Raw genomic sequence first — 25,857 nt, 5'->3', positions numbered from 1 at the left:
GGCTGAAATGGCAAACTCTAGGGGGTGTATCTTACCGTAATAAACATGTTTTAAAGATTCCAGTGGGGGAGGCAGACAACGCGCGAGCGCACATACACACAAGCCACACACACAAAGGTGGGGACGCTGGGAAGGGGCTGTGGGCTTTAGGCCAGGAGGCCCTCGCGGAGCACGCCACCTCCGGGTGGAGGCCTGGAGCAGCTGAGGCAGCAGAGGGCAGGGTGGGCGGGGTGAGGAGCGTTCCAGGCCCAACTGCGGAACGTGAGGGCGTGCAGCGGCCTGAGGAGGAGGAAAGCAAGGCTGGGAGGGGTTCAGGACTTGCCGGGGTCCTCCAAGGGGAGCGCCGCAGGAGGAGGCCACTGGGACTGGGGTGCTGGGTGCAGGGGTTCTTCCTGCAGAGGGGGCTGTGAGGTGGCAGTGACTGAGCCAAGGGGCCACCGGGCTCAGAGGGAACACCTGCGAGCAGGGAGCCCAAGGTGACCCAGGAGACAACTGGACTTGGAGGGAGGGTGGAGGGGGCTGGAGTTCTAGCACATTTTCCAGTGACAGCAGCTGCAGCACTCCTGTCACTGTGCCCTAGCTGCAGGCCTGCAGCACTACCCTTTCTCACCCCTCTCCTCTTTTCCCAGCGGCTCCTGGTTTCCGGGTTTCTTTCCTGGGCTGCTGTGTGTGTCTGTGTTTGGAACCAAGAGAGGTGAGCTGGCTTCACAGCAAGCTAGGGAGGCAGTGACCTCAGTGACCTTGACTGGCCTTGCCGTGAGAAAGGGCTCCAAGACCAGCCCTGATCCTACAATCCTCCGGATGTTGCCCAAATGGCCTCTTCCGGTCCTTCCTTCCCCTCTAACCCCCAGCCCCCAAACAGGCCGCTCATAAAGGAGCAGGCTGCAGTCACCAGCCTGGGCAGGGCGGCCCCTCACCCCTCAGCCCCGCCCAGGAATCCAAGGCCTTGTTTACTGCTGTTTTCTGGAACAGCTTGTTTTGATCCAGAGCAATTTGCTGACTCATTGGCTGCCCTGCCCTGTCCTCTCTCAGGATATGAGTATTTTTAGCCTGACATTGGTGAGCACAGCATCAGTTCCCTAAAACAGGACAAAGAAGCTTGTGTGTGGTTTCTACCAGCAGAGGTTCTGAACAAGGGCCCTCTGAAACTGCCATTTTGCCTTGAAAAGCGAGTAGGTTTTGGGCTGGGGCAGCTCCAGAGAAAGGGGCACAATAGGCGGGCCTTGTTTTCCTTTTGGGCCCTAGAACCCTGTGGTTTGTGCTGCTAATTCCACTTATTCCCACTCTCCAAGAGTAACACATAAGATTGTGTTTCTGGGATTTGGGAACGAAAGCTGTGACTGAGGGAGGGTTTTAGACAAAGAATAAGACAAGACAAGGTGGGCCTCAGAAGCAGCCCCGAGGTAGTGACTGCTGACCTCTCAGCCTCCTCTTAAAAATATCTGAAAGGGCTGACTCCACAGCCTAGTATGTGAGGCAGTAGGGAGTCACTCCCTTGATTTCATACACATCACCCCCAACTTTCTCGAACATTCTGTCAGGCAATTCCCTCTTTCCACACTGTTCTTTCAGGTTACTGTTTCCTCAACGCAACCCTCCCTTGGAGATGTTGCCTGGGGGAGACTCCCAGAGAAGGCTGAGCCCCCTGACTTTTCCCTGGCAGAATGGAGAACAGCTAATCAGCCTCCTCTGAACAAGCCTGGGCTTGCCATGTACGCAGTCTTCTGTGCTGAGTGAGAGTCAGATGAGAAGGAGTCACCAGTTTTCCCAAAACCGCAGGGAGGGACGTGGCGGCTGGGCGCAGCCCTGGCTGCAGATGCCATCTTACAGAGGCAGAGGAAAAATACCCTCGCCGGTTGACCCCCAGTTGCCAAGGGAGCCTGTTGTCTCAGGGCGTTTTTGTTTGGGGTGTGGGTGGGACACTTCCCGGCAGGGAGTTCATCCCAGATGCCATTCCCAAGTCTAGTTACCTGATGTAGGTCCTTCAACCCTCTGCCTCTGGGAGCCAGAGCTGAGCCCACGCCACTGCCCACCTCACTTTTCCAAATCCCCCCTTTCCCCCCACGCGCTGCAGCCCTGCCTGGCCCAGTGGGCCTCCGCTGTGGAAGACGCGGGCTGGGGGCAGCCAGCGGGCAGTAGCCCAGCAGGCATTGAACCCGCTCGGTCAGGCCCATCCCAGGCCAGTGAACTGACCCCCCGCAAATCCAATATTTAGAAACGCACCCCCCCCCAAAGGTAAAATGGATTGAAAAATCGTAAGATCACAACTAATCGCCGTGATCACTGTGGCTTATCTTTTCGGTCTCCTTGCCATGACGTTCCATGACTGTTTTCCACACACACATTTGCTTTTCGTTATTTTGCAACTGCTTTTCTTCCATTTAATATAGGACGAACCTACTTCATTAAGTATATCCCGGGAGAGGTATTTTTTCCTAACGAAACACTTCAAACTTCCAGGCCCCCAGTAACAGTAACAAAACCCTCACGCCCTCCCGTCACCACGCGGGTCCACGGAGTTCACGGTTTAGCCAACTTGCTTCCAATCGTTTTTTAAATAACAATAAAATCACATCAGGGCTACTTAACCGGGGAAACGCAAAGCACAGGGCGGCGCCCACTCTAGAAAGGCTGCCCGGGTGCCGTGGTGCGGGACCCCCCCTGCTTCCCTCCGGGTCGCGCCCCGCGCCGCCCTCCCCGCGCCCGCCAGGCGCCGCCGGGCCGCCCCGCCCCCACCCCGCGCCCTGGCGCTGGCGTCACCCGCCGCTCACGAGTTCGGGCCACCGCCCCGGAGTCACGCGCCCGCCGCCCCACCCCCACCCACGGCTGCCTCCCAGTGACGCGCCCTCCGCAGAGATCCCTCCGCCGCCGCCGCCTGGAATTTTCCACAGCTCCGCCGGCCCTTCTTTCGGGTCCCCGCGGGGCGCGGTGACCTGAGGCGACCCCGACAGCTCCCTTCGCCGACTCTGGGGCCCCCAGCCCGCCGGCCCCCGCCCGCCCCCTCTCTGAGGAAACGGCGTTCTCCTTCCCACCTCCACCGCCACCACCTGCAATGCGCCCCCCAACTGTGACCTTGAGATTTGTCCTCGGGCCCAAGAGGCAATACCAATGGGGGAGCGGAGATAAACGTGGGAGACCTTGGCGCGCCCCGGGTCGTCACCCCGGGCGGGGGTGGGGTGGGGGAGGGACTTTTTTTCCGGTGGCAGTGGAGGAATCGTCCCGTTGAGCGATGCCCCGAGTGATGCGGCTTGGCCTATAAAAGCCAAAGTTGTGGCCCGTCCGGCAGGAGTTAGCGCCAGGGAGGGCTGCGCGCTGGGCAGTTTGGGGGAGGAGGTGGCCAGTTTAGGGTGTGAACTGAAAAATGGGAGGGGAGAGGGCAGGGTTGGGGGCAGTTGGGGGTGCCGGGAGGAGTGAGGATAAGTGTAGCCTTGAAGGGGGACAGCGGGGCTCCCGGCCAGGCTGGGCCCGCCTCGGCTGGAGAGGGCGCACCTGACCTTTCGGGGTGCCCGGGTCTAGTGGGATGGAGGCAAGGGCGCACCTGACCTTTCGGGGTGCCCGGGTCTAGTGGGACGGAGACAAGGAGTCCCCCTCCTGCTTGGAAGGGGACAGGGACGGGGCAGTTGCCCCGGTGGGGAGCAGGAAGGCAGGCCGCGGGGCGCAGGGCCGCAGGGGGCCGGGAGGGCAGACCTGGAAGTAGGCGACCTCAGCGGCCCGTTTTCTTTCCAGACCGAGGGTTGTGGCCCCGCCTGGGGCTGAGGCCTGGTCTTGAGGAAACTGAACTTAGCCTCGCGGGCGACAGCTCGGGCATAGGGTGGTATGTAACTGGGTTCGGCCTCGCGCAGGCCCGGCCTGGTGGCACCCAGGTCTGAGTGAGGTGAGGTCCCCGGTCGGCGGTGAGGGGTGGTGGAAAGTGATCGAGCAGGTGAGGGGCCGCCCTAGGCGGTGACCGGTGTGCCTAACGCGTGGGACAGACGGGGGCCCGCCGAGGCAGGGGGTGTGGGTCCACGGACAAAATTGACCAAAGCTTTATTTTCCAGGTGGCAGTGCTGTCCTTGGGACTTTTTCTTCTAGGTCTGCAGCTGTTCTCTTCTGTGAGCTCACCCTACCCCTTCTCCTCCTCCTCCTCCCCCTAATTGTCTCGAGGGTATCCATTCACTTAGAAACTTGCTTCTGGTCGTCCGGTAAGCCCGGGGGAGCAGCTGCAGCCCCTGGGGGAGTCGGTATTGCTGGTAACGATGCAGGAAAGGCCCCGCGGGAGGGCGGCGGGCGGGTTGGCGAGGCCTCTCTCCAGGCCCACGTGGCTGGTCTGCGGAGCGGGTCGGGACTGACGGCCGCCGTGGTGGGCGCTGGAAGCTGTGAAAATAATCCAAACGCCTCACGGACGGTGGTTTGTTGCTGTGTGTAGCCTTCGTCATGGCGACCAGATGGCACCAGGAGACATGGAGCCCCCTGGCCAGTGTCCCGTGTGAGTCGTAGCAGTGCAGCAGGGGAGACCCTGAAGGAGAGAGCCCGCCTAAGTTGATGCCTGCAGATTGAATTTCCAGAGGCTTAGGAGGAGGAAGCTCTCCAGTGTCATTGTTTCCAGGCCTTGCTCAGGAAGCCCTGTGTTCAGGAGGCAGCCATTTTAAGCTTTTCAGATGAGCTCATGAGGGGACAATTTAAAAAAAAAAAGCAAGAGCAGATGCATCCTGTCCCTGACCCTCAGCGGATGTATTGATTTGAGTTGAATGTCTCATCCGGGCATACCAGCCTCCAGGCACCCCTCCTTTTGGGGTGGGTGGGTGGAGGTTCTCAGATGCTGCATCTTTGAGCCACCCTTCATAGACTTAATAGTTCCTTGCTACGAAGGTTCGAGAAGATTGTAAGCTGTAGACTTTTAACTTTGATGCCGCATCGCAGAGTGCCTTGTAAATGGAGCTTGCAGATGGAGCCCCAGTGACCCTCTCGTCTCCTGCCTGCCCACCGGCCTGCCTGTTCATTGGGCCAAGAAATTTTTTTAATGTTATTATGACTTAATCTGTGTGTTGGGGAAAGCTGTTCAAATTCTAAATGGTTAAGCCAAGGGGGTGTTTAGATCAAACACTGGTACGTTAAGCGATCATCGTGCTGAAGTGTGTGAGGGTACAGCTTGTGTGTGCCAGAAGGCAGGTCTAGTTCGCACATTCAGATCTGCAGTCCAGATTATCTCCAGAAGGGAATGGTGTGTGCAGATGGTGATCTGTGATTCATCTTGCTCTGCATTTTTTAAACTTGAATTTCACTCGGTTGGATTTGAAAGAATTCTTGGGCATTCCTGTGAGAGGACCTTGAGGTGGGGGTTGAGGGAAGGGGAAGGCTCTGCTTCTGGGAAGGGTGGGGGAGGGAAAGGGGAGAGGTTTGGTTAGGTTTGTAGCACCGAGGTTGGGGGTGGTGGGAAAGGGAATTCCCTGGAGGAAAAAAATGAGGCAGAGCTCTAGGGGAGTTTAATACAAGCTCATGGGCATTGAAAATAATAGTTAATTCTTATAGATTGCTAATACTAGTTAGATTATTGCTTTGAAAGCAACAAAAGTTTGCTTGGAAACTAGTTCCTAAAGTGCTTTAGAACTTCACTGATAAGTGGCAGTTAAAAAAAAAAAGGCAAAATTGTTTGGTTTTGTTGCTACCTGGGGAAGGCTCAGAAAAGTTTTGATTGAAAATTGAATATGGGTCACTGGAAAGATATGGGCGACAGAAACCTAAATCAGATTACTATTCATAACTGCTTTACAAGCTTCTGAAGCGCTTTATCTGAAGCTGTGAAATTAAGGAGCAGTAAGTCTTAGAAAAGACTTTAAAATGCCCAAGTTGCGGGCTGTAGTATTTAAGTTTAGGTTTTTGGTGTGCACCTAAAATGTCTTCTGGGTTTGAAACTGTATTTTTGCTTCATATTCTGTGATTGAAAATTCTGAAGAAAGTGAAATGCAAGGATTTCTAAGGGGAATTTTGTATGTATGTTACACCTTGTGATAAATGCCTTTCCTGCGTGGATCAGTATCAATAACAGCAGAAGTTCTGCTTACTATTATCTTTTCAAAACCATAGCTATTATAACAAGGAAATTGTGAAATTATCTGTAGTAATTGGTAGCAAGCAGAATCCATGTACCCGTTCCAAGGGTAGAGTGAATACTCCATTATCTCTCTCGATGGAAGAATGCTTTTGGTGCTTTTGAAATGGCCCAGAGCTACAGGGGAAACTGTCGCTGAGAGGACTTGGTGGGGTGGGGGGAGCCCTTTGTTGGGATGAAGCTTGGCTTGGAGCTGGACCCTGCTGCATTGATAGAGTAATGCCAGTGGCTTTTGGTCATGTCTCCCCCTTAAATTTTACTTTAAAAGTCTAAAATCCCCAGCACTTTTGCCCTTGAGATTTTTCTGTCTTCTGGGTTTCCATGGTTTTTATTTTAATGCCTAAAAATATGTTAGGTTGTTAGTTCTTAACTGGTGACTTGGTATGGTGCAATTTCCATCATTGACATTTAAAGGGTCTTAGTCATGGATGGAGGGCGGGGTGGATATATGTGGGTAAGCCTGTTGTGAAATTGAAACTGTAAAAGGTGGTTAAAATTCTTATATGCTCTGTTTCGTAAGAACTGGAACTATTGCATCATGTATATGAAGTACTAATCATTTTTACCCTTCACAGCACAAATAAAGGTTTTGACTTCTGAACTCATTAGAATTGTTTTGCTATGTTACATTTCTTGACCTTTGTAATTTTCTGTAAATGAAGTTACCTTCATAATGAAGTAGCTGGATATGTCTTCATATTTTAGATTTAGGCCTCGGTTCACTTCTCTAGAAGTAATTCCAACCAGTAAGCGTGGTAATGTGGTAATGTCCAACAACTGAACTGGTTCGTGGACATGGGTGTGGATCGCCTGCAGGCCTGTGCGTGGGGAGGGACATCTGGTAGCTGGTGGGAGTTGATAACAGTTGTGCAAAGTGTGCTTAAACACGCTGCCGGGGAGTGCCACGGTGGAGGACTACTTGGACCTGAATATTGTAAAGCTCTCCCTGGTTAAGATTTCCAAATGGTATTAAAAGGGGCACTCACTTCTATTTGTTTCCTTGGGGAAATGGCCTAAATAAGAACAGAGCGAACATGTGTCATGTTTTTCCATATTTGCAGCTTTTGAGAGGGGAGGATGTATCTGGGATTTGGGTCTAAACATAATTCTATTAAAGTGTTTGGCTTTGGCTTCTTTCTTTTGGTGAGTAAAGGCGTTGGGCTTTGTTAAGGCTTGTGCTGGATAAGGAAAGGCCACGCCAAGCGGTCAACAGGTCAAGAGGTCTGAACTCTGGGAACCTGAGTGCAGGCTCTGTGAATTGCGTCCTGGGTGGGGAAGTGGCAGGAGCGCTTTCACCGTGGGAGCTAGTTCTTTATTCCGATGATCTGCCTTAACTCTCTTGGACCTTAAGGTTTGTTCTCACAGGAGACCAACTTTGGTCTCAGACTAGAAACCCCTACCAGCTTCTGTGCTGGAAAAGGTGCGGAGAAGCTCGTGTTACATAGGGGTGCTTTCCTGTGGTGGTTGCTAAGCCCCACCAAAACACAGTGGGGAGCTTGCGGAAGCAGTTTCCCCGGAGAGAACAACCCTTGGCCCTGGCTGTGTCCGAGCTTTGAGTGTCGGCTGGCCTCTGGCTAGTGAAGCCCCACATCGGTTACCACATGCTACTTAGAGACGAGGGGGCTAGCAGAGGAGGCCCTCTGATGAGGCGCGTGGCGCTGCCAGGCAAGGCCAGGCTGGGTGCTCCTGCATGCCCAGGGTCCAGCAATCTGCTTGCCACTGCTTTCCCCGCTAAGCTCTTTTTGCTTTGTCCCCAGTACCCCTCCACCTACCTTGCCCTCCTTTCAGCACTCAGATGGCCTCTCCTTGCTTTCTACAGAATGATTACCAAACTCCTCTACCAACTTTGAGAAGAACCCCAAAAGCGCATATGGGTAAAGGGCCCTGTATTCCCTCAACCCAGAGGCTGTGGGACGCTGAAAAATCTTCCCTGGGAATAGTGGTTTGGCGTTGGGAGTGGTTATGAAATGGGGCTTGTCAGAGCAGAGGTGAGCAGGCAGGCTGGTTCTGGGCAAGAGCCTGAGGTGGAGCTCGCTGCTCTCCTTGGGCGTGGCAAGGTGGCTGGGACTCACGGTTTGTTGCCTCACTGCTCTTTACCCAAGGCTCTCTGGGTCTGGTGGGACAGTTGCGGATGTTGATGACAACTCTGGGGGATTGTTGCCCATCAGTTTTCATCCTTGTACACAGATCTGAAAGCCTTTCCCCTGAGATACGCCCAGAGGGGTTGATGATAAGGTGAAAATCACAGTGCACTCGGCGCTGGTGGCAATTAGGTCAGAAATGGTGTTCTTTCACAATTTAATAATAGGCATTTGCATAGCAAAAGTTGAATTTGGCAGGTCATTTTAAAAGGAAATAGCATGAGCGCAAGTGCTGGTTGAGGCCTCTATGTGGCCAGGTTAGAGTCAGCTGCAAAAAGGATGCTGGGGATTGGGCAGTAAGTCACTCCCTTCATCCATCGGCTGCCTTTGGTCTTTCTTGACCTTGGCCACTAAAAACCTTTTATACTGGGTCCAAAGTCTCCACGTGCTCCTAGGTCTGAAGGGAGCGCTGGCCCTGCTGCCCAGCACACCCCTGGTAGGGAGTTGTTCTGGTGTATTACAAAAGGGAAAAAATGCCAAAACATCCTGGTATGTTTTAAATGGAAATGTTTAGCACAACAAATATGCTGTAGTCTGGCAATGGCAAGGGGAAAATAGCAAAATAAGCAAAAATGTCCAAGGCTGTGAGGCACGGGCCTGTGCCCTTTCTCTCCACCAAGGTAGGGCCTGCAGGCTGGGAGGAGCCACACCACCCCGGGCGCCTGCCCCCTGGGCCCCCAGCCCCTTCAGCCCTGGGCCGCGCCTCTTACACTTCTTTCTTTGCTTTTAAGCAACAGTTGAGTCCTCGTGTGTAAAAAGGGTTCATTGTAAAACTTATAAATAAGGTGAAAAAATCCTCAGTTATTTAACTGATTATTTTTAGCATATTTGCTTCTGGAGTTTTTTCTCCTATGCTTGAAATATATAAAGCTTTATACAAAATGGGGTTGTACAGAAATTGTTTTGCAATGCTTTTCCCTTGATACATATTAAATGTCTTTGCCGGTAATCTGCCATTTTTAGTGGTGATCTAATGTTTTACTGTATGACTATCAATCTAAATGTTCTCGTTTAGATGGACATGTAGGTTATTTACCAGTGTTGTGTTTTTTCTCTTAAAAAATAATGTGGTGACTTTCCTCATAGTTCAACTTTGTCACATGCATTATTTTTTTGGCGGGGATATATGAATACATTTCTAGAAGTGAAATATCTATGTCAAACTTCTTAAGACATTAAATTCATGTAACTAAATCGTCAGCTTTTTCCCCCTTATCCCCTGAATGGGCGTTACCATATTAAAAACCTCTGGTCCTCTGATGGATCCAGGTTCCTTTACTGTGGGTGTGAGCATGACTTCGCTGGTGAACTGAACATCTCTCCATTTGCATTGTTTTCTTTTTGTGATCTTCCACTTCTTAATTGTTCTCTTTTCTATTGGTTGTTTTGTAAGAGCTGTTTACATATACATATTAATATATTTATTATATTGTATTATAATATTATATCGTTGGTTTCCTTTTAGTCTTGTCTACTTGTGTTTCGGGTGTACAAAAGTTGGAAAACTTGACCAAGGTAAATTTGTGCTTTATGGATTCTGCCCTTGGTATTATGCTTAGATCTTTCTATTCTATTATATAATAATATATAAACATTAGCCTATATATTTTTATGGCACTTGTATGGCTTCAATCATCACATTTAAACACGTAACCCAACAGGAATTTATTTTGGTGTCTATGTGGAGGGGGCCTGGTGACACTTCTCTGTGGCCAGAAAGATGATGGAGGCAGCAGTGCCTTGTCATCCTGGTGAGCTGTTGTCCATGGACGGTTCATTGGAGATGTTCAGGGGCAGGTGGTGGAGTGTCCCTTAGGGCATCCTGATTTGTCGCTTGACTCCCCATACCCCTATCTTAGCTGACCTCATTGCAGTTGTTTGGACCCATGCCAGCCCACAGTGGGTTAGAAGCAGGGACATATGGGTCTGGGTTCTGATCCTGGCTTGGGCACTTGGCAGCTCTGTGACTTGAAGCAAGTTCCTTAACCTCCTCCAGCATGTTTTCCTCATCTGTAAACTGAGGCTTAATGCAATGATATATATACTTGGCACATAGCTTCTCTTTGTCAGGTGTTTACAGTTGTTTCACCCTTGCTGCCCTCCTTCCTCTCCTACTCTACTGCCCAACATCAGGCCCAGTCATTTCCTCCAGGTCCACCTGCCCACCTTGACCAGGGCTTGTTTTGCACTGGCAGTCAGTGAGTATACTCCAGTCTGGTCTGTTTTCATATTTAATTTTCTTTCCATTAACATTCTAATGTACCAGCAGAGTCCACAAATACCATGTAAATGGCTTTTTCTAAGAATAATGCTGTCAAAAGAATTCCATGGGAAGGGCCTTCAGAGATCTGTGAATGCTCAGAAATTGTGTGTCCATTCTTCTGAAGAAGGCATAGCTTCCATCAGCTTGTCAGAGTGGTCCAAGACCCCAAAAAAGGTTGTGAATAAACACAATTGCATTTATTTCATAAAATATTTAGTGAGTCTCATATTTACATTGTTCACATTTTGGCTATTTTAAATGTGCTGCTGCTGTGAGCATGTCTCTGTGACTGGTGTACATGTGGCACTGCCTGTTCATTGAGTGCGAATGGTTTTACAACCCTTGTCATAGAATCTCCAATGATGCCAGAAAATGTTCTCCCCTTCCGGTGTGAGTATAGCCATTTCCCCACATACTCAATAGCACAAGGTGTTCGCAGTTTTACTTATTTACTGCTATTTTTAAAAGTTGTCTTAATTTGTATTTCTAAAATCACAAGCAAGTCCGAATATTATACCATTTAATATACCATCTGTATTTTGCCTCTTAGACAACTTAGCATGAGAAATCTTTATTAAGAGAATATTTTCTTTGCTGTTTTGCTCCAGTCTGTCAATATTAATTTCTTATATGTCTGGAATTTTTAGCCTCTAATTTTCAATGTCGTTTCTAGTCAAATACAATGAGTTATAATGACTGTCACTCTTCAGTATTTTTTAAATCCAGTAAATGGGGGAGCTCCCTGTAATACTCCTTATGCAAGAATATCATCCTTTCTCCTTACTGGGTCTTGAGGACACAGAATTGGGTTAATCTTAATCTCTGGTTCATGATATAACATGCTCCTCTTTTATTTGTTGGTAAAAAAGGTGATAAGCATTTCTGAATCTCCCACCCAGTATAAAAAGTGGGACCTTGACAGGACCGTCCTTCCACCTCTGTGGTCCTCTCCCCACTCTGCCTTTACTCACCAGGGGAACCATCACCCTGCATCCTGGGGCTGTCTTTCACTAGCTTTTCTTCATAAAGCTTTTTTAAAAAAACTCATCTGTGTTTTTTAAAGTATATATTTTTATTTTAGTTCCCTGAGTTACTCTGTAGTAAAGGTATCATGTTATATGTAATTTTCTGGAACTTTTCTCACTTAATATGATAAGAGTCAGTGTATTACCTGTAGCTAATTTGTCTTGCTTGCTGGTCCATCGTGTGACTGTAACACAGTTAATCCACTCTTTCTCCCTTTGATAGCAACTGGTTGTTTTTCTTATTGTTGTTCAGTTTAATTATATAAATGATAGGTGAGCACCGTCTCCTTATACAAAATCAAAACGTGATGGACAAGATTGTCACAACTAATCCCCCTCCCCTCTCCAGAGGTGACCACTGTTACCTGTTTGCTGTTTCCTGCCATACTTCTCTATTCATTTATATCCCCACGTAAAAGAAATGTATTGCCTTGCTTTTTTTTTCTGTGTAAGTGGTAAAATGCTACTGTATATATCATTATTGACTTTTTTTTTACTTAACAATATGGAGATCATGTGAGTGTGTTTAGAACTGCCCTCATTTTTCTTTTCTTTTTTTTAAATATTATTTTTAAGAGATACTTAGATTATATAAAATGTTACATATGTCCTCTTGTTTTCTAATTCCTGCAACGTATTCCTTACAATGGAAATTCCATGAATTATTTAACCAATCTGCTGTTGATGGAAATTTTTGCTATTTCCGGTCTTTCTCTATTACAAAGAATACTGTATGATCATCGTCTTATAAACCTCCTTGTGCACATGTAAAATCTGAGTGTTTCCCAGGTAGTGGCCAGGAAGTGGAATTGCTGGGTTATAGGACATTTGCATCAGACAGTTTACTGTCTTCTGCCCTGTGGCCTCCAGTGTGGGTACACACGTGTACGTACCTGAGTATGAGAGTACCTTTTTACCCATCTCCTCCTCAATCCTCTGTTTTATCGCGCTTTAAAATTTTGCCAGTTACCTTCTTTTTGATCTGTTCGGTATTCACTGTGGCTCACTGAGACTCTTACTAGTTCAATAGATTCTTTTTTTTTTATATTGAATTCTACACTTTAATGGGTGAATTATAGAATATGTAAATTATCTTAATAAAGCTATTACCAAAAAATACCAACAAGGTTTCAGATACTCTTATCCTATTTTGGTATAAATCTGGAAAGCTCTGCGCCTCATTATCTCTGGGTGATGAGATTACATTGAAAATCAAAAGAATAAACTGAAAACCATCAATAGAGTCTTGGCATCTGGGTTTAAAATTTGTGAACTCGGCACTTATAGGGGCCCTGAGGGTCCAAGACACATCATTTATCATTGTCGTGAGGTATATACTTTTTTAAATCACTCGTGCAGCTCTGTGCCCTCATCACACTGTGGCTTTGTTTTCTGCTTACCCCTGCTTTGCAGCAGTTCTCCTGAAGGGACCACAATTTTGCAGATTTGGGTGAGTTCATGGCTCTTATGTCCCAAGTACTGTCATAATGGATCAGACTGTAGAGTGTATGTTTGCGACAGATTTTATTTTGATTCCTTTATAAATGACCAGTCTGTATTTTAAAAGTCAAACAATATAGAAAAACACGTGGAAGGTAAAAATTCCCTGCCTCCAAGATAACTGGTAATGACAGCTTGGCTCCTCATTCCTTCAGACGTTTTCCTCCCAGAAAGTACTAATATTCTGTTGTTGTTGACGGCCTCTTTGTCACTGCTCTAAAGTGGAAATGTAAATCAGTATGTCTTGCTTTCATTTTCATGACTCATGTGGAGTAACGCTGTTGTTGATCTGTTTTCCACAGATGGATTTTAGGTTATTTCTGGGGTTTTCTGACCAGCCAGTAGTGCTGCAGGGAGCTCCTCTCAACTGCCCGGGAGTAAAGGCCTGGCAGAGGAAGAGAGTCTTGAGGGGTGGGGCCGACTTCCCACCGCTGGCACCTGCGCGGGGCTCCAATGCCCTGTGCTGGCTGGGGCTGGGGCTGGGGCTCTGGGCACACCACGGTCCTGAGAGCCGGACCAAGAGGTTCTGCTGCCAAGGTTGAATAATCCTGGTCTTATAATGTGCCGCGGGACTTTGTTACAACTTCATTGTGGCTAAAACTGCTTCTCTGTGCCAGAGGTTAGTGTAAGATGGTGTCTGATTTAGCCCACAACAATGAGTCTAACAGGTCTGAGAAGTCTACGTCCTGTTCTTTCCCCTGAACAGGTCAAGGCGAAACACAAGAAGACTATTCTAGGAATGTGGTTACATTTGCAAAAAGTGGTATTTAATTCTGTCTTAGTTCTTTGTGTGTCTGAGTCTTCTCGCCTGGCATCTGCAGGCTTTTCTGGTCCCGAGGGGAACAGGGGTGCTGTCCCCAGACAGCTGTCTGTTCCCCCTGCTCCTCCGCTCAGCACAGCGTTGGCTGCTCTCTGCTTTCAGTACATGCGTTGTGTCTCCTTTACGAGGGCACCAAATGCCAGGTGCACCCGTGTGAGGCCCGCTAGGTCTCTTACTCGCCTCATGAGAATGGGGAGATGAGCAAAAGTGCACTGTGTGGCCCTTTGTTCTTTGCCCAGTGTCTGTCTGGCAGCTTACAGTCTCCAGGAGTGAATGCTTCGGTTCCTCAGGCCTTCCAACTTTCAGGGTGACTGGTGTCACTTACCCTCCTGGTGATGGGCCCAGCACAAGACACCCTCTCTGTGTGCCAGAGTAAGGCCCTCCCGTTGCCCTGGCCTCAGAGGTAAATGCTCTCCTTGCTTTCTTCCAGTTTGGGTATTTATGTTTAAAATACCACCTGCCCTGGTCACAGGGTCAGAGCCATAGATGATGAATGAAGTTTTCCTCTTACCCGTGCACTCTCCCACCCTACCCCTGACTTTGCACAGAGGCAACTGGGTGGCCAGTTGCTAGCATTTCCTTCTGGAGAATTCTGTATAAGCAAAAGCTATAGAGGTACAGATACACTGCATACCCAGCTCTTCACGTTGGGCTTTTCTATTAAAGGGACATCCATGGCTCTGCACATGTGACTCTGCCTCCAATTTTTCAACCTCTGCGCCGTAGGCCAGGTTTGAATGTGCTGTGATGGAATTACCCATTCTTTGGGGAACAATTGGGTTGTCTGCAGATGTTTTTGCTGAATACATGGCTAAATGTCAGTCTACCTGTATTAATATGTATTAATATTGTATTGATATTTTTATGTAAGTATACCTGTGGGGAAAAATCCTTTAGGATCCTGACCCAAGCAGGAACCCTGTAACTATTAAGCCATAACCCCCATTCCCTCTTCCCCTGGCCCCTGGTAGCATCTAATCTCTCTGTTTTAATGAATTTACCCTATTCTAGATACTGTTTCATGTACGTGGACTCATATAATATTTGTCATTTTGTGTCTGGCTCCATTCATTTAGCATAAGGTCTTCAAGGTTCATCCCTGTTGTAGCAGGTTATCAGCGCATCATTCCTTTATTTTTTATGACTGAATAATCCATGTATGTATGTACCACATTCTGTTTATCCATTCATCTGGTGGACATTTGGGTTGTTTCCACCTTTTGGCTATTGGAATATTACTCTGAGTTTTGGTGTACAAGTATCTATGTTAGTTCCTATTTCAGTTTTTTGGGATGTATTCCTAGGAGTGGAAATTGCTGGGTCGTATGATAGTTCTATGTTTAGTTTTTTACTTACTGATTTTTTAAGGGCTCTCATATTAAGAACCTTTTGACATTTGCTGCAAATATTTCCCCACTTTGTCATTGACCTTTAAATTTTATGGTAAAATTTTGCTGTTTAGAATTTTAAATATATGCAGTATTCACCAGTATTTTCTTTTATGGCTGATAGATTTTCTGGTTAGTTCCAAATAGCTAATCCACTTCAAGGTGATTTTTTTGTTAAACCTTTTATTTTGTTCCAGTTTTTTTTTAAGGTTTTACTTTATTTGACTCTTGGATCCACCTCGACGTTGTTTTGGTGTAGTGAGTGGTGTTGGGATGGGTGGCCTAGTGTTTCTCTGCCATATGGTGAGCAATATGTCGTCCAGCACTGAACTGCTGGTCATGTGCCAGTTTCAAATGGCTTGGGGTATTGAAGCTCTTTTAATACATGGTAAAGATAGCCCCATCTCATTATACTGCTTTTCCAGAATCTTCTCGGCAATTCTTGCATGTTTATTTTCCCTATGATAGCTTCATGTTGTTGTCTTTCTGTGCAAGAGTAAGGGGCATCTTTCCATCTGCTCATCTCTCTAATTGGGTTTCCGGTCAGGTGGAAGGCTGTGCTCAGCAATGCTGGTCTTGGTCCGTCTGTCCGGTGCCTGGGTGTCCTAACCCGCCACTGCCGTCCAAGTCACAGAGTGCTGGGAGGGATTTTGCTTTGTCTCAGGGCTGCCTGTTGCTGTTGCACTGACAATGTCCAGTTCAGTGGACTCTGCAGATGCCATACCCCTAAATGTACCGTCTTGCTGAAAGAGCCTATACGTTTAGGAATACCCAGCTTGGAGGAGTTTGGCCCAGGGTCACAGTCAAGGAGGAGAGTGTGCTTTCTGAATCTCTGCCCCTGTGTCACTGGCTCCTCTTGCCGGGAAGTTCTGTGTCCCCAAATGTTCTGTAAACAGGATTCCATTCTGGTGACTGGCACCTGACCACAGTGCTCAACCCCCAAACCGCCTTTTCTGTGTGTAGCCTGCTGGAATTTTCTCCCAAGTGTATTGTATGTTTTCCTGCCTTATGAAGGCGATTGTGCAGGCCGGACTTTGCCATTCCTTCAGTGTCTCAGGTGCACCATCGTGGACACATCCCTTGGGTACCTTCCCGGGCTACTGAGGTGGGACCCGCCTGTCCCCTTGCTGACGGCCCATGACAGCCCAGCCGTTAGGATTGGGGTTCCGCTATCCCTTGCCCAGTGTCAGTCACTTCTCCTTTACTGTGTTCATTGTGGGGTGAAACTGAAGCAGATTGAAAGGTACCTGGAAGTAAGATCGTCATGCCTTTTGTTTCAATTATTCTAATACTCCACGTACAAGTCGGAGGTGACCTGCCTCTTCTTCAGAAATGGATGTCTGGACTTTTTAATTTTTTTAAATCAAATACTGTTGTCTTTTCTGACTATATATTTCTTTACTTACTGTAGAAATTTGGTGCAACTATTAATGTCCTGGGACTGCTGCCATAGGCTAGGTGGCTTAGAAGAACGGAAATGTGTCATTTCACTGTGCTGGAGGCCAGACCTCTGAAATCAAGGTGTCAGCAGGGCCACGCTCCCTCTGAACCCAGCAGAAGAAAATCCTCTCACCTCTTCCACCTTCTGGTGTTTACCAGCAGTGCTTGGTGTCCCTTTTCTAGCAGAGACATCTGCCGCCTCCCCGGTGTCTCTGTCTCCTCTCCTCCCCTGTAGAAGGACCCGGATCGCAGTGGCCAGAGCCTGCAAAACCTCATTTTAACCAGTCACAGCTTCAAGGCCGCTTCCCCAATCAGCTCTCGTTCATTCCTGGGGGCCCAGGGTTAGGGCTTGGACTATCTTCGTGGGGACACAATCCAAACAGGTGCTTTTTTCTGTTCCTTAGATACTGTTGAGTACAAGTCAAGATTTCCTTAGCAGTGATTCCTGGCTCAGAGCGTGTGAACAGTTAGAAGGCTTTTCTACACATGGCCAAGTGCCCGCCTTAACGATGGGGCTCACCTCCGCTCTCCCCAGCAGGTGAACAGCAGCGGGCCCCTTGGCCTGACCCGGCGCCATCTTTGTTTTTCTCTGTGCGGATCTGAAGGCAAAACATGGTATTTCAGTGTTTTAATTTGCTTTTTCATTTTGTGATGCTGACTGAACACTTTTAGTGAATTAGCGAATGTTACCTGCTCCAGGCATGTTTTATGCTTCACTTATAATTTCATTGCTTCAGAAGAACACTTAATGTTGAAGACCTTTTCCCTTTATTACAGAAAGTTTTTAAAGTTTGTAGTTTTCCTTTTAATTTTATGTGCTGGATCTTGCTTAAGGTTTTAATTTTGTAATCAATCCAATCAATTTCTATTTTTCTGGTTTCATACTTCAGTGTAATGCTTTATTCTGGTTCCTTTATGGTTTCAGTTTTGGCATTTAATCCATCCAGAGGTTATTTTGGTGTATAGTATGAAGTAAGAATTTATTTTCCAAATGACTACCAGTTTTTCCAACACCATTCCAATTTTTCCAGCTGAATAATTACTACTTTCTTTACTAATTTGAAATGCCACTTACTAATTATGGGCTAAATAATTATAATATAATTGAGTCTGTTTGGGGCTTTCTAGTCTGTTCAATTTATCTGTCTTTCCTAGTGTCAAACCACTATTTTAGCTTTATAATATGAGGCGTTAGTATATGGTAATATAAGTCCTCTGTTCTTTTTGAAAATCTTTGCATTTTTTTTGGGAATTGTGTTACATTTATAAATTATATGTTATATCACAATATTGAGACTTCCTATTTATTCTCTGTGCAGCCAGGGTAGGATGATGTTCATATTCCTTAATATATGAAGTCTTTCTACAGATTATGCACACGTCTGAAATTTGTTCCTAGGAATTTTATCATCTGTCAAGATTTCTGATTATGGTCTTGTATGGTAAGTGTTGTTTTATATACCTTGTTTTGTAAATAACGTACTCAACTTCAGTTGGGGAGGCAGAACTGCATCATGGCTGAAAAGCGTAGGCTCCTAAGTCAGACGTCCTCGCTGTCCTCCTGGACCCGCCTCTTATTTACTGTGCGACCCGTCTCTCTGCCTTAGTTTCCTTGTCTGGAAGAAGGAGTTAATATTTTCCGCTCAGAAGAGGGATGAGGATTAATGTAATAATGCAAGCAACACCCTTGGCTCTTTCCTGACAGAGTGAGTGCATGTTCTTGGGTTTTCCAAGTAAAGAACAATTATATCTTTATAGATTATATTATCCATGTGTGACATTCCATTTTTTATGTGTCTTAATCGTCTCTTCCTGTCTTATTGCACTGGTTGTAATTACCAGAACATTGGCAAAGAACAGTGAGCGTTATGATCTTTTTCCACCAGATCTGTCTAAGGTTTTAATACTTACGTGTTTTATCTCTGTGTGCATTTGAAAAATTCCAGTTTTCTAGTCATGGTAATAATGTAAAGTGTCCTTTTCAAGTATTTGCTTTTTTCCTTTTTTTAAAAACTTGAGATATCATTCACATGTCATAAAATGCATGCTTTTAAAGTATACAGTTTAGTGGTTTTGAGTATATTCACTATGTTTTGCAACTGTCACCACTATTGAATTCCAGGCCATCTCTATCCCCCTAAAAAGAAGCCCCATACCCATTAAGAGCCAGTCCCAATTACCCCTCCCATACCCTGGCAATAATTTAACTGTTCTGTCACTGTGGATTAGCCTCTTCTGCGTCTTTCATATAGAGAAATATCTTCAAAGTTTGTCTGTATTGCAGAATGTGACATCCCTTTTTATGACTGACTATTCCATTGCATGGATATACCACATTTTGTTTATCCATTCATCAGATGACGGACATTTGAGTTGTTTCCACTTTTGGTCTATTATGACTAATGCTTAAAAAATGTATAATGCTGCCATGAACATTTGTGTACAAGTTTTTGCATGAAGAAATGTGAACAAATATTTTCGTTTTCTTTGGTGTTTACCTAGGAGTGGAATTGCTGGGTGATAAGGTAATTCAATGTTTAATTTTTTGAGGAATTGCAAACTATTTTTCCAAAGCAGCTATACCATTTTACATTGCTTCCAGTAGTGTTTAAGGGTTCTGATTTCTTTACATTCTTGCCAACGCTTATTATCTGGCTTTCATTAAGCCACCCTCATGGGTGTGACACGGTATATCGTTGTGGTTTTGATTTGCATTTCCCTGATGACTAACGATGTTGAGCATCTGCCCATGTGCTAATTGGCAATTTGTATGTGTTGGGAAAGTGTCTATCATATCCTTTATCCACTTTAAAATTGAGTTATTTATCTTTTTATTGTTAAGTTGTAAGAGTTCTTAATATGTTCTAGATCCTGTTAGGTACATGGTTAGCAGATATCTTCTCCCATTCTGTGGGTTGTCTTTTAGCTCTCTTTGACAGTGTGCTTCGACGTACTTTTTTTTTAAAAGTGTATTGATTTAAGGTAAAAGATAAATAACAGGTCTGTCTGTACATAAATAGGGCAAACATCTCAAGTCATTGTGTGAATGGCTAAGGTTTGGGGGTATATCCCTATTGAGACAAGAAATGTTTCGAGGCAGAGAAAAGGGTACGATGCTTAAACAGGAAGTGGAAGCAAAGTGCTACTGTGGTGTGTCTCTTGTCCCGTCTTGGGTGGTGTCACCTGACAGTGCCCTCCAGAAGGGCTGTACCATGGGCTGGGGCGTCTGCCTTTTACTGGGTGTCTGAGAATGTTTGGTTTTAAAATTAGTAACAGATACTGGATTTATTCAAATGTCTTTCCGCATTTTTTTTGAGATGTACATCAGGTTTTGCTCTTTTATCTTCTGAAGATAAGTTATATTAGTGGAGTTCTGAATGTTAAACCTTTCTTTGACTTCTGAAACACACCACACACTGGGGCCTGGAGCTTTATTTTGTCAGCATAGAGATAAACTCAAAACTCCACTTTGGCTTCAGGGTGTTGCCAGGCAGGGTTTGGCATCAGGGCATCAGGAGAGGCAGAGAGAGGTGGAGCAGTGGGTGAGCACGGCTTTGAGCTGGACAGCTTGTTTCAGTGCCCTGCTCGGCCCCTTGCTAGCATGGGCCTTCAGCCAAATCTCTCAAATTCCTGCAGAGAATTCCTCAGAGATAAAACAGGGACAAAAAGGGTGTTAGCAGGTAGTGCTCACTCAGGTTGGTGTGGAACAGATGAGGGGGCGCAGGAGAGGGAGCGAGTGTGACCGCCCAATGGGCAGTCCCTCGGCCGGTGCTGTGTCTGACTGCTGGCGGTGGGGGGAATGTTCCCTAGCACCCGCCAGGCTGCACTGCTTTCCAGAAGTCCACTGGTTCCTTGAAAACTTTCTCAACTGCTTCCATGGTTACTGTTTTACTCACTACCTTTTTTTCATCCTACGTCACATTTTCAGTTATATTTTCCAAGAAAATTTGCCTTTTCATTTATATGTAGGTTTTTTTTTTGCTCTTTTTATTCATAAGATTTCTGTCTTGATTAGACTTTCAAGAAATCTCCCTTGTTGGCCTTTTCAAAGAGGTAGCTTTATTAGGTAAAGTAAGCAGGTCTGCTTTTGTTCTATAATTTATTAATTTCTACTTTTATTTGATTCATTCTTTCCTCTTTCTATGGGTTTTGTTACTCTTTTTCTGGTGTCTTGCACTGCATGCTTGATTCTTCTATGTTAGACTCACATACTTTTCACAGTGGGAAGGGAGGGCAGGGTGAAGCGCTGCAGAGGAGGCTGAGGCGCGAGGCACCTGCCCTCGGCCGCCCTGTGACCGCAGCTGATGGGTCCCCCCTCAGGAGGACACAAGGGCTTGAGGGTTCCTCTGGTTAGGCAGGGCCCAGCCACCACAGCGGGGCTTTCGACACCGGGAAACTCCGTGTTCTGCTGTCACCTCCTCCCACTGAGCTTCTGGTCACCACCCTCCGCAGCCAGGCGCTGAGCTGGTCCCGTGGACCTGGGGTGACTGGCCCTGCCTTCATAGTTGATGGTTGCGGAGCAGCTGCAAAGGTGTATACTGCAGCCCTGACCCTGGGGAGGGCCTCTGAGCTCCACCTGCGGGGCAGAGGAGCTGCAAGGAAGAGCACTCGGGCGAGGGAAGAGCACGAGCAAAGCCTCTGAGCTGTGACGGGGAACTGGCTGGAGCCAGGAGAAGTGGAAGGTGAGGCTGAGGGGCAGGGCCAGACCCCCGGGGCTTCAGGACGTGGCCTCTAGGCCGCTGAAGGGGGTCTCATCGGTGCTTATACAAAGCGTTGGTTGTCTTGATTTTCTCTGCTCTGTGGTTTGGGTTTGGACATATAATTTGACCTATTCTTTAAAAGGATACTGTAAAATAGCCAAGCTTTTGAAAATTTTTATTTAACTATTGTAATCAACTTTGGCTTTAATGAATGGCTACCAAAGAGGTAGCCTGTATAATTTCTGCTTTCTGAGTTTATTTTTTTGTTAATTTCTGCTTTCTTCATTGCTTAAGGTACCTTCCCTTTTATAAACGTGCCACGGGAGTGGCGGAGGCAGTCTTCACACCTTCCATGATCTGATCGGTCCCTCCTGATGGTTTTTGGTCAAATCCAAATCTGCTGTCTCCTCGTGCAATGAGAAGTATGAGTTCATTCTCCCCACGACTTCTGGTTCCTTCTACCTCCCCCGAGTCAGCTACGTGATTTTGCGTCCTGTGTTTTAACACAGTGTCATTGGAGCCCCCTCTGTGGATCACTCTCCACTTCAGATTCACTTTGACGTTGCCAGGGCAACCCACACCTGCACCCCACAGTCCGCCACCTGTTTGCATTTAAATTATCAGGGTGATTTTACCTGTTGAATTTAAACTCTGTGTACACCTCTTCTCTGCCCACATGTGTTTATTTTACAGTTGTAATTGGTAGCTATTTTGCTTTCTCCCCCTTCAGGTTATGTTGTGGACAGTCACCGACGCTGAAATAACCCACCTGTTCTGGGCGAGGCCCTGCGGGGCAGTGCAGGGTGTGAGCCGGTCACCACTGGGCCACGTGGCCCCTTCCAACATTTGTGATCATAAACCCTGTTGTCAAGGACATCAAGACTGCTTCTGTTTTTGACTCCCCGCTGGCCCAAGAGTAGAGCAGTTGCTTGGTTCTGCTTGTGGGTTCCCTGTGCCCTCTAGACAGGGGTGGCCCTGGAGCCAGCCACACACACCACAGGGTTCCCACAGCCCTGCCAGCCCTGCCGATCCTTTTTTCTTATTTTTGCTCAGTGGCTGTGAGTGTGTAATGGTTTCTCGAAGCCGTTTTATTTTTCCCCTTTATTGCCAGTGGCATGTTTCTAGCATGTTTTTCTGTGGGACCATCCTCTGCCGTTGTGCATTGCCCACAGACCTTGAGGGCCTTGTGGCCTACGTGTTGAATTAATTCTTTGCTCGTCTTACAGAGTAAGCTTTGCCTACCCCATTCCCCAGGTCTCTTAAGGCCAGAACTTTGTTGCATCATCGTCAGGTTGGGACTTAAATGGCCACACACATTCCCCTCTGCTGCTGCGATGAGTAAGTGCTGTACCTCGCAGTGTCTCTCGGGGCCTGGAGCTGAAGGGAGGTTGCTGTGGGGGGAGACTGGCAAGTGTGGAGAAGGGATGGGTGGGACAGAGGCAGGGTGAGGGGTGGAGGCAAGGGCAGTGCATCCCAAGTTACGTAACTCTCCTTGAGGAGGCTGGCGGGGTGTGTGCGTGTGTGAGAGAGAGAAGCGGGACTGGCTCTGCTCCGATTTGGGGTGCGTAGAGAGGACCCAGTTCTCAGCTGAGCCCAATGCCGTGCGTGACTCTAAGGTTTCAGCCCTCAGCGAGCCACTTCTCGCGGGCACAGAGCTGGGAGAGGCTCCTGCCTGCCTCAGGGTGACAGGGAGGGCTCTGGACACCTGAGACTTGGACTGGCCCAGCCCCCACCGCCCTTCCGTGACAAGCCAGGACTGGACGGACTGCCGGCCCCGGGCTGCAGAGCACACAGGTGCTCCCACTGACCCGCCGTGGACCCGGGGAAGCCGCGCTGCACTGGGAGCCGTGGGGGCTGTGGGTGGTGGGCCAGGTGCCGGCCAGGGGTCTGGGGTAGGCTGCCTGCACATCCTGCCCCGCGTCCTGGTGACTTGGACCCATCCTACCCAGCACTCGGACTCAGGAGAGGAGAGGGGCCGGTGGGGGCCATGGTGCCTCCAACTCCGTTTTCAAGCCATGGCCATTCCCAGAAAGGACTTCGCAGCCGGCGGGCCAGGAGGTCAGAGGATGGAAGGCGAGGCAGGCAGGCGCGCCTGAACGTGGCCCCACGTGGCCGGGGCACCGCAGACCCAGAGGACCTGGGCACTGAGCTAGGCCAGAGCGCTCAAAGTTTCCCTATTCCTCCGATTTCCTGTTCTGATGAAAAAACAGGATAATCTGCGTAGAATTAAAAATTCTTGTTATGGAGGAGGTATAAAATGAAAGTACAGTCCCTGTCCCCTCACCCACCCCAGCCTCAGTACCCAGAAGTGGCCTCTGGAGTTTCTCAGAATCTTTCTGGAAATTTCTATACACAGACAAAAACTTGTCACCTGGACACTGTCCTGGAAGAAGCAGGTCCATCCCTGGTGGTTCCGTTTGCCCGTCTGACTGCCTGCACTCCTGCAGTTGGGATCCGTACCCGGCACAAGGGGAAAGGTGGCCACGAAGTTGGGGGGACCTGGGTCCCCCTGACTGTGCCTTTGGAGGGGTGCCAGTGTAGGGAGGACTGAGCCTGGGGGGAGGCGCGGAGCCGCCGCAGGTGTTTCTTTTACTGAGCGCGGCTCATGGCCGCGTTCAGGTTTTGCTTTTCACCTTTGAGTCTGTGAGAAGATGAGCAGGAAAAAGCAAAAGGCGCTGGTGGTGGCACGTCCAGCGGAGCTGGGCCGGGGTTCGAGTCCCCGCGGCGTCCCTGCTTCCTTCCAGCTCCTGCTCCGGGCTCCTCCTCCCCACCCCATCCCCATCAGGGCCATCACGTGCCCACTCCCCGAGAGGGGGGCATCCAGCCAGGGCACCCAGGTCCCAGTCAGGAGACTCCCCGCTCCTCTCTCCTCCCTCATTCTCTTCAGGGCGCTGATGAGGTGAGAGTGAACTGGGAACACAGGTGGGTCTCAAGGGTCTCGAAGCTGTGGCTCCCCCCTTCCCCTCGCCCACCACGTGCAGCTGATGACTAGCAGGTGGCCCCAGCCTGCGGGGAGGGGTGGACAGCACCTGGGGCGGCCACCCTTCCTCGGCTGTGCTCCCCACATGGCCTCTTCCATGTGGTCTCCAGGGATCAACACCTTGCCACCGTCACCTCCACTTCTAGGGCCAGGATGGCCCTCCAGGGAGGGCTAGGTGGGCACCGTCAAAGGGGAGGGGGCCTCGCCAAGCAGGGCAGGGCCTGGAGTGGCCTGGAGGAGCAGGAGAGAAGGACCAACCAGGAGGCCAAACACAGGGGCAGGGGACCTGGGGCGGGCACTGAGGGGTCTTTGCCTGCGATCTCCCAGGACCCAGGACCCCAACTTGGAACCCAGCAGGGGAGCATCCTGTGATTCTTTTTTTTAAAATACAAAAATAATGATTTAATGACTAGAAGCAAGACAAAGCAATGGAATTGTGCTTCTTTTGAATGAAATAAAATGTTTACAATTTTTCCCATTCAAACATGAAACAATATTCTAGAACAGGGGTCTCTGAACAAGGGGTCTGTGAGTTTGAACTGAAATTCAAAAAAACACATTATTCGTATGGGGACATGTTGGTGTGGGCATGATATATTTATTAAATAATGCACAGCATATTGTGGACTTAGTGGCAAAGAGGTGGGTGGAACAAAAATGGCTCAGAACCATGGTACAGAAGAAATATCCTTGTAAATAACTGATGGATGATGAACACACACCAAAGTCCAACCAAAGCAAAACACAAAGTGAAACTTGCTGTATAAATTCAACATGCTCACTCTATTTAAAAAATTAATACCTGTAGAAGCTCATAATAAATTTCTTCTATTTCCAGTCATTATGGAGAAGGCATATGACCATTGTTTATAACTGTTAAAAATAAAGCTTAAATTTGACATTACTGCTACACCATGTATTAAAATAATTTTAGGTAAAATTCCTTCTTCCAGCAAATTGCTGGAATATTTAAAAATCTGTTTTAAAACTGTGATAAATGCACATTTTAAAAACTCAATACCATCATAACCAATGGAAAATGAATACATTATTTTCATAGTCTATGGTTAGGTTTTTCTTTACTACAGCAATAAAATTTAAGAGTAAATGTGTTACTAGAGAAAATCATTATTGTAAGGATTTGCCAGTTGCTCCCAATGGAACAGAATTTAGAATTAGATATCCACATTAAAAAAATATTCTGTGGGAAGCAGGTATAACTTGGTAGTTGAGTGCCTGCTTCACATGGACGAGATCCTGGCTTCAATCCCTGGTGCCTTCTAAAACATAAAAAAATAATAAAAACAAATTTAGCAAGGCTCAAACGTAGGATATCTGCAAAGCTCAAACCAACTGGGAGAATTTTAACAGCCATTTCGGAGTACATGAAACAATAATTTCTTTATAGTATAAATATATCAAGCAAAACTGATTCATGTTACTTCAGATACCAATATGGCATTGTACAGCAAACAGAATAACAAATCAATAAAATAAACAATAGTGCCCGCT

At 47.5% G+C, this 25,857-nt stretch overlaps 1 long non-coding RNA gene across 9 annotated transcripts; it reads left to right on the top strand.

Annotated features, from left to right (window-relative positions):
* Positions 1–3,203: 3,203 nt before the first annotated feature.
* LOC131279976 (uncharacterized) lies at positions 3,204–24,036 on the top strand. Of its 9 annotated transcripts, none has more exons than XR_011649871.1 (4): positions 3,261–17,280; positions 18,035–18,107; positions 18,273–18,371; positions 21,660–24,036. It is a non-coding gene; the product is annotated as an uncharacterized lncRNA (long non-coding RNA). The 9 variants fall into 9 exon arrangements; XR_011649870.1 differs by having other exon boundaries at positions 17,985–18,107; XR_011649867.1 differs by having other exon boundaries at positions 18,035–18,371.
* The last annotated feature ends 1,821 nt before the right edge of the window (positions 24,037–25,857 follow it).

The sequence above is a fragment of the Dasypus novemcinctus genome, chromosome 10 (genome assembly GCF_030445035.2).
Source record: "Dasypus novemcinctus isolate mDasNov1 chromosome 10, mDasNov1.1.hap2, whole genome shotgun sequence".
NCBI classification, from domain to species: domain Eukaryota; kingdom Metazoa; phylum Chordata; class Mammalia; order Cingulata; family Dasypodidae; genus Dasypus; species Dasypus novemcinctus.
Note: the sequence above shows the minus strand (reverse complement) of the source record. Positions and strands in the feature narration are given on the sequence as shown.